Below are 6,929 nucleotides of genomic sequence, written 5' to 3' on the forward strand. Positions count from 1 at the left end.
CTCACTTTGTTCTCTCCCTGTGTAGTTGGAAGGGAACAAGACTAATTCTGGATCATTGCTGTATTTATTATTGCACTTAGGATAATGGGGCCGCATTTCAGAGCCAGAGAAAAGAGGGAGAGAGATGATGGGATATTACTTTATTTTTTTGTCCAACCCTCCTTCCCATTTTCAATCCCTCTTGTCTAAACGAGTGAACATTGCTCCTCCCACCAATCGCATTGCTTCCCTGCCACTTCACTCCCACCGGAAGAATTGATTCTGCTGAGGGAAAGTCATTGAGAAGAAATGAAATAGCACACAATTTATGTGCATACATATACACATACAAATACACACAAAATGGATATGCAGTCTTTTGTGCGGCACGTGCTTGTGCGCAAAACCACACCTCGGCTCATTAAGGCACAATACGCACTGACATGCACACGAAAAACAAACGTGCACACCGAAATTGAAATGAGATTCTTGTCTGTAGAAAATGGATTCTGTAATGGGGCGACCAAAACCCTGAGCCATGTTACGGAAGACAGAGCGATCACCGGTGGCCCTGCCGTCACTGACATTGAGCAGGGGAGAGAGGACAAGGAGAGAAAGAGGGATAGAAAGAAAGAAAGAGAGGGGGAGGAATGAAGAGATTGGCTAGAGCACTGGTGTGGTAGAGCGGCAACTATTGGACTTTAAGGCATTCGGGGAAAAAAAAGATTATGTTCTGTCATTAGATCTCTCTGTCTGTCTATGGTATGTTCTGTAAATCATTCTTCTTAAAATATCAATCACTCTAGGAATATTTCACTCTGAATATGATTTTTGCTGCATGTTTAAACTATTTGTTTAAAATGAGCTGAAAAAACACAATTATTGAGTTTTTTGGGGGAGAGGGACTTCATTGTTTTTACAAATGTAAGTAGATTGAACATAAAACCATTGTTATCTTAATCGATTTGGGTTGAGAAAACACCAAGATTTTTTTACAGTGTTGTATTCAGTCATTTAAGTTAATTTCATATATGAGCCTTGATGTCAAACCACCATAAAACCTGGTATCAAAACTTGTAAATGTAAGGACTATCCTAATTAATAATCTAATTTTGAAAATACCTGTTTAAAATGACGTGAAACAACAAAATTCTTGAGTTTTTGTGACCGCTTAATTGTTTTCTATTCCATCCACTTCAATTTGTAAAAAGTAGCATGTTAACTTAATTCCTTCATGTTGTCCAAACACAAATCGATTGATTTTTTTTCATTTATTTTAAGTGTAGGGGAAAGCGGGGCACAAAGTGACACTTTTTTTTGGTTTTGCCCAAATAATGAGTAATGAATTACGAACAACACACAAGCCTCTCCTAAAATTGAGCAACGACTGTAAGATTGCCGAACCTATGGTTTCTTTGCAGTATTGCCAAAAGCACCAGGAGTAAAAATGTTACTATTTACCCCCTTTGGGGCAAGTTGTAACAGACAGATGGTTAGTTGTAACATGCTTAAAGCCAAATTTCACACAATTAATTTAAATTCGGTTTACTTTAAATAGTATATTTCCACAGTATCTAACTCAGTTTTTTACTCTTTGCATGTTTATTTTTTATCTGTTAAATAAACATATTTGGATTTACTTGCATTATTATCCATTATTATACAATGCATTTATTTGTAGTATTAGCAATAAAAAATTATCTATTAAAAAAAAAAATTCTATTAAAAAACATTTTTTAATTTTAAAAGTTCCCAACATTATACTCAAAATTCAACAATTATTTTGTTAGTTTAATTGGAGTCCAACAGTGTGTGGATTATTTGTAACACAATGTTATAAGTGTCCCCGCTGTGTCGTGTTTTCCTCAACTGGCTAGCAGTCACTGTGTGTTTTTTTTTACATCTTTTAAAATGGTTCCATCTTTTAGCCTAGAAGATGGTAGTCACAACAATATAAGAATTTACTTATTCTTTCACAGATTATTTTTAAATAAAAAGAATATAGAGAATAATAAAAAAATGCTTTTATACTGCTAAAATGGTTTTTCCAATGTTTCTCATCCAAATTTTACTGAAACTTTTCAATAATTGGCAGAAAGACATCTGCCAATACTGTGGTGAAAACTTTGGAAACATGCCATGGTTAACCCTTAGGAAATACCTTAAAACTGTGTGTTACATTTTACCTCCCATTACTTACCTTTTGAGCCCTGTGCTCCCCTATGTGTGTCAAATAGAAGTCAAGACCCAGCAGGCACAAAACAAGATAAGTTGTTTTAATATTAGGTTAGATTTAGGTCATGACGTCAAGTGACCAAAATTCAATGTTTAGCCAGCATCTAAGGACAACGTTACTCTGATGTCCAACAACAATGTCAAATGACATTGACAATTGGTTGATTGTTAGGTTGTGTTGGAAGGTGACCAAATTCCAAGGTTGAGCCAACATCGTAAACCCAAAATCCAATGTCTGGTAGATGTCTTAGTGGTAATGTCAACACATCGTCAAGCTATAACATCATTAGATGTTTATATTTGGTTGATTTTAGGTTGGACGTTGGCCATTGACGTTGGCCTGACATTGGGTTCTGACAACAACCTGATTTTCATTTCCAATAAAGATGCAAGGTCTCCAAGACGTTGGGGTATAACGTAATCAGTCCCTGCTGGGAATTTTGACATAAAAAAAATAAAAATAAAATAAAAAAAAACATGTAAAATGCTAGTCAATTTGATGTTATTTTGCCTGCTTACAATCATTTTGTTATTTTCTCTATCCTATTTATCATTCTACTCCTATTATTCTATATTTATTATCCTTAAGTTTTTTTTCCTCTATCCTTCTGTCCTCGTTTTATTTTAACGTTTATTCTGTCTTTAACTTTTTATGTTTTCTGTCATTTATGTTCTATTTGTCTTACATTCTATTGAACATAAATATGGTGCTTTATATTTTTACAGTATTGTCATGATACCTTCAGTTTAACTATTATCTTGTATGAAAAAAAAGAGCAACCACTGAATCATTTTCTTTTTGTTGAAAATGCAAAAGAACACTGGTTATTAAGAACAAATATAGTTTCTGCTTTCCTGTGTCTTATCTTTATAACCTGTGGGACCGATACCTGATTTTTTTTTTTTATGTAAATGTGTTTTTACTGTTGGTGGATACCCCCTGTAGATGTTTGTGAACAGGACATAAACTTGCACTTCAAATCTGCAGGCGTACAGACATTTCAAGTTCTTCACATGTCAGTGAAAAGTAATGAAAACACAGTTGACTGACAGGAACAAGTCACAGTCAAAGATCATAACTTATTCAACATCATACAGAGCAAATATTACAGGCTGCATGTTGGTCTGTTCAGAAAGAGCGGAGGAGTAGGTGATGTAGAAGCTGATATTTGTTGTATTTCTCATTTTTTGCACAGTGCAATGACTCATCTTACTGATTACTACACAAAAAAAGGTTTGTGCGGAAGCAAAAGGACATGTCTGTGAAATCTGGTCGCCTTAGTTGCTTGAAACAGTAGTTAAAAGTTGGTGTGTGTGTGTGTGTGTGTGTGTGTGTGTGTGTGTGTGTGTGTGTGTGTGTGTGTGGGGCATCAGTAGAAGAGAGCAGCAGTTCTGCCTGTCATCCTCCATTCTGATATACATACATCTCGCACTGTATTCAAGGCCGGAGCAGGCACTTCAAACACACACACACACCAGCACACAACCAATACCACAGAGGCAGGAAAAAGCCTCCTGCTCTTCTTGAAAATGCCATGCTAATATATTGAAGAGGACACACACACTACACGTAGAGCACAGTGGCTACAACCACTTTAGCACTAAAGCGTTCAAGCAATCAATAGGTCTTTCAAACAGAAGGGTCCATAAATGCTGTGGTAAAGGTGTTTAAGGACACAGCTAAATAACATAATTGTAGCTAGAGCTGTCTGGCTATTGATTTATATAGAGTTTGCTTGATCTATCTGTCTAAAATGCAAACATAAACCTCCCTCCCATAAAAAAGGCAATTCCACCCAAAAATGATACATTTTGTTATGTCTGTGCCATTAAACTGTGATGTTTGTTTTTCCAGTCATGAAATTAAATACAAAATTATAATCACTTGACACCCCATATTAGTTTACAACCATGCCACTTTCAAACTCACTTAAATCACCTTTCTTCCCCATTCTGAGACTGTTTGAACTGCAGCAGATCGTCTTGACCATGTCTACATGCCTACATGCATTGAGTTGCTGCCATGTGATTGGCTGATTAGTAATTTGGTAACGAGCAGATAGACAAGTGTACCTAATAAAGTGAGCAATGAGTGTATATTGCTTTAATCTAATTAGCTAATTATTAATAATTATTAAGGTAGTTGGGTTTAGGTATTATGTACAGGATTAGGGATGTTTTATAAGATGCAGAATATGTATTTTATAAGTGATCATAAACATCACAAAATATTTTAGGCAAGTAAAAATCCACTAGATAAAATGAGAAATTGTTCATACTCTAAAGAGTTTACCAATAAACATGTACACTGTGTATATCTTCTTCTTACTCTACTCCCTACTTCTTAGTTTAGAATTTTGACCTCATGTCAAAACCAGTTAAACTGATAAAGTGTGTGATCGTGCATTTGTGAATTGTGGTTTGGAATAGGTGGTAGATGTCAAAATCACAACTTATGAAGTTATCTAATGCTATGATGCCTGTAGAGTGACCTTGGTGCATATGAGTGGGTCAGGGTTTACAGTGCTTATGAGGTGAGGACAAAATATACACTCAAGGAGAGTAAAACCGAGGTCACCTACGTTACAATACATGACCATGACAGAAAAACATGTATGAAAAACTACAGTGTGTGTTCAATAGATCAAGACTACAGAATTTTATGATATTGATTAATCTGAACAAGAAAGTGCCGAGTAAACTATTGTTATCTGTCTTTTCTTGTACATGTGCAGGGAAACTGAGTGTGATACACACACATGAATCACCTCAGTAGAAACAGAGACTGAGAGAAGGAGACTCTCTGTAAAGGTCAGTTGAACACTATCCTCTACTAAGGCTACATAAATCACTTCAGAACACACACTTACACTCAAACAGAATAAACAAGATATATCACTCAAAACCTACAGGCAATCTCTCCTGTTTTCATGTGGAGTAGCCACAAAAATGGCCAAAACAAATCTTATTTTCTTGCATTCTCTCATTGTACATGTATGCGTTTGATCAATTTTATTAGATGTAACCTCTGAGAGACGGGGGAGGGTTACCCCTGAGTTTTATAGTTAGTGGAAAATAATGAGAATCATTTTTCACTATCAAGGCTTCCCTTTCTCCCCCTACACAACGCACACACACTCCCCAGTGGCCAGATGCTCACAATTTAAAGTCTGTCGACTTATTTACATCTATGCAATCAGTGAGTTATGAATATTCATGCAATCAAATCTGCATATAAAGGCACCTCCACTAGCTTGTGTGTGTGTGTGTGTGTGTGTGTGTGTGTGTGTGTGAATCAACACAATTATGCAATATCAATAGCAAGAGCTTTGTTGATGGGGAAAAGTGAGTACAATTTTTTGGAAGCAACATGTAGACGGGTCATATGTAACTGTGTATGTATGGGTTCTTTCATGTTTTGAGTTGCTCTTAAACATGTACTGAACTGCTACACCTTCTGTAGTAACTTTATTAAAAGGATTATTCATTTCCTATAGACTATTCAGTCTATATTACTACTATATTAAAATTTTATGTCATGTGTTAATAATTATTTCATTCATTCATTTTCCTTCAGCTTAGTCCTTTATTTATCAGGGATCGTCACAGCGGATTGAAATGCCAACTATTTTGGCATATGTTTTACGCAGTGTATGCCCTTCCGACAACAAGCCAGTACTGGGAAACACTCATACACTTTCTCCTTTACACACATAGTCATACACTACGACCAATGGTAGAGCCGATGTCCTGACATTTTATTCTACCCATCAGATTATGCTACCAACACTGTATTTGAATGGATCTGAGGTTGGGGTTAGGGATCAGGTAGGTTGGGGTGATTATTACAGCTTTATATCACACTACTCCACGTTAAAGTGCTAACTGCTGAGCCATCGTGCTGCCTAATTATATTATTTTGCCACTATACTTTTTACTGATCTTGAAGATACTTAGCCACTGCATGGTACAATTTACTTTTGAGGGGGTTTCAGTGTCATTGAATTTCCAACTGTAGACCCCAAACCAGTTAATTTTAAACGGTCAGCATCAGCTCCTTCTGTATTGTTGGTTCAGTGGTACAGTTTTCATACCACTGCAAGAAAAAGACTATTAAAATTGCATCCTCAAAAGAGGTCCAGATGTTCTTCTCATTGGTAGCTGAGAACTAGTGAGAGCTTAATCGGATGACCTGGATTAAAAATAATGATGTCACGACATTAGTGACAATCCCACCCACTATTCTAAACTGAAGTGGAAATGCAAACTAAGCAAAATAAAGCCGAAGCTAGCTGAGACATGTCGAACCATACCACACAGCTGAAAAGTAGCTTAAAGTTGTTCCCAGATGCTGCAATAAGTGGTTCTGAGGTAAAATTAATCATCACTTTGTTCAGTTCTAGGTCGTTGTTTAAAGTGAAGTTGCTGTGGCCTAAAGTAAAAGTCCCATTTTTTTTGTTACCATAGGAGTAGTATACAGTAGTCAACGTTTTCAAGACAAGAATGAGTGTTGTTCAATAGTTTGTGTTGTAGGTGAAAGTTTTGATCCACTTCCAATGTTGGCTTATCATAATGACTTTATTTTATTTTTCACATTTAACCTACTGTAAATCTACTTTCTTATGACACATCCCAGTGTTCTTTACAGTTATGTGGTATACATTTAGTCCACTAACTTCTTTCTTAAAATCAACTAGAGACTACTACATTCTCAA

The 6,929-nt window shown here is 36.0% G+C and overlaps 1 protein-coding gene across 8 annotated transcripts in view; it reads left to right on the forward strand.

The window, feature by feature from the left end:
- fgf11a (fibroblast growth factor 11a) overlaps positions 1 to 6,929 on the forward strand; it is a 182,128-nt gene that overhangs the window by 20,466 nt on the left and 154,733 nt on the right.

The sequence above is a fragment of the Danio rerio genome, chromosome 7 (assembly GCF_052040795.2).
Source record: "Danio rerio strain M-AB ecotype USA chromosome 7, GRCz13ab, whole genome shotgun sequence".
NCBI classification, from domain to species: domain Eukaryota; kingdom Metazoa; phylum Chordata; class Actinopteri; order Cypriniformes; family Danionidae; genus Danio; species Danio rerio.